The sequence below is a fragment of the Aegilops tauschii genome, chromosome 5 (genome assembly GCF_002575655.3).
Source record: "Aegilops tauschii subsp. strangulata cultivar AL8/78 chromosome 5, Aet v6.0, whole genome shotgun sequence".
Lineage (NCBI taxonomy): Eukaryota > Viridiplantae > Streptophyta > Magnoliopsida > Poales > Poaceae > Aegilops > Aegilops tauschii.
The window spans coordinates 84,126,860-84,129,180 of NC_053039.3; the positions used below are offsets into that span (position 1 = coordinate 84,126,860).

The window sequence follows — 2,321 nt, forward strand, 5'->3', positions numbered from 1 at the left end:
CCGTGTCCCCGGTTATGGGCATCTTGAGTATCTGGTTCTTGGATTATCATATGGATCTCATCACTTTACTTAATTAATTTGTTGGGTTGATTACTTTAATTGGGATTGAGTTGGAGGAACCTTCTCAATGTTTTCAACAAACTTTGTAGTTAAATAAAATATATTCCTTTGAGGTAGGGAAAAATTGGCTTTATGCAAAAATAAACCTAGAGCTTTCCACCAGCCATATATGCATGTAGTGATAGCTATTATTCATCATTGTCCTATGGTGTGAATTTGCCAATACATTCAATGTACTGACCCTTTGTGGCTGCAATGTCTCATATTGCAGGAATCTTACAACGAGTAAGTGATACGTTAGGGTTATGATTTCCACACTCAACTTTGCCGTTGGTGTTGATGGGAATCCACAACCTTGTTGTTACTTCCGCTATTTGGATTGAGGTAATAGTATTTACGTTACTTTATACATGTGATTTACCTCTGTTAATAATCCTTGAGTACTGTGTGTGTTAGCATACCGATCCAGGGATGACACTTAAGCACAGAGACTTGACCGTCTGAGGTCGGGTCGCTACATAGACTGTCCACCTAGTGCCGCTGCCCACTTCTACTAAGGCTGAGCTTAATAGGAGGAAGAGACTTGGTGGCAACAACGAGAATGATATATTATTTGATCGTGGAAATGCCATGTCAGGCGCACCTATCAGAATCGGAACAAACCAATTACAAAATCCACCTATCATCGCCGGCATAACCATAAAAAAGATCATTAAGAAAGCATGAGCCGTTATTAAAACATTATAAAGTTGATGATTCCCAATAAGAATTTGATCATCGTGTCGGGCTAATTCCATACGAATCAGTACGGAGAAGCATGTGCCCATCACTCGTGCAATGGCACCGAAGATGAAATAGAGTCCCAATATCCTTGTGGTTAGTAGAGAAGAGCCATCAAACCATATTTGTCATTTTTTATTTGAGAAATGAAGACTTTCCTTATCAAAGAGGGGCCGGGGGGCTGGAAGAGAAAAGAAAGAGGGGCCCGCCCGGGGGCTGGAAGAGAAAAGAATCAGAATTACTGAGCTACCCCGCTCTTTTTTTTTCTAATTCCCTTCTAAGATCCTCCGACTTAAACAAGTCGAGAGCATGCTCGTGCTCAGCTCTTTCGAGACTTGCCTTGCTCTTGGGGATTTCTTGCCATCGGATCCTCTGTTCCACTTCCAGGCACCTCCTTGCGGAGCTTTCCGCCTCAAGGAGATCCCTGTTGTGGGAAACAACATTTCTAAAGAAAACAGATCCTCCCTCATTCTCCCGCGGATCTTGGTAAGACGCTTGGAGAACAGTGAAAGAATCAGTTGCGTGAATATGGTCCAGATAGGAACGAAGCGCTTCATCGACCAAGTAGGGCTCGATCAGTAGATAAGGCCCTGTTCTTTGATAAAGCGCCAAAAATTCCTGAATGACATCTTGTCGCATACTAGACAGCATTCCAGAGGGGTATTGTGATTAAGCTCATTCTGAATGATGTAACCCATCCAGGATCCTGCTCGTAAAGGCTCAGATAGAAGTTTAGCCCTGCTAAATGAGCTAGAGCTTGGGGATCGTGAATCTCTGGAGGAAGAGTAATAATCGAGGAGGCTCCGAAAATATTTAAAATTGGGAGAAGAATAATAGAAATAAAACGCACTATAAGTAAACATAGATAAATAGAAAATAATAAAAAAATTCGTATATATAAGGAAACTTAATACAAAAGTGCAAATAGAAAGCAGTAAACCTGCTAGTGGAGAAGAGCCATCGAACCATATTTGTCATTTTTTATTTGAGAAATGAAAACTTTCCTTATCAAAGAGCGGCCGGGGGGCTGGAAGAGAAGAACTTGAATACTAAACGTTGGAAGAGAAGAACCTTAATACTAAACCAAGTTTCGGGAACTTCTTGGTGACTTGATTGGTTCCCTTCCCCCATTTTGCAGAGGATGATTCCCGTGAAGGTGATTGCTGTCTACTAGGCAACCTTCTTCTTATAGACGTTGTTGGGCCTCCAAGTGCAGAGGTTTGTAGGACAGTAGCAAATTTCCCTCAAGTGGATGACCTAAGGTTTATCAATCCGTCGGAGGCGTAGGATGAAGATGGTCTCTCTCAAGCAACCCTGCAACCAAATAACAAACAGTCTCTTGTGTCCCCAACATACCCAATACAATGGTAAATTGTATAGGTGCACTAGTTCGGTGAAGAGATGGTGATACAAGTGCAATATGGATGGTAGATATAGGTTTTTGTAATCTGAAAATATAAAAACAGCAAGGTAACTAATGA

At 41.5% G+C, this 2,321-nt stretch overlaps 1 pseudogene; it reads right to left on the reverse strand.

The window, feature by feature from the left end:
• Positions 1–927: 927 nt before the first annotated feature.
• LOC109757731 (uncharacterized) lies at positions 928–1,979 on the reverse strand (annotated as a pseudogene).
• Positions 1,980–2,321: the final 342 nt, after the last annotated feature.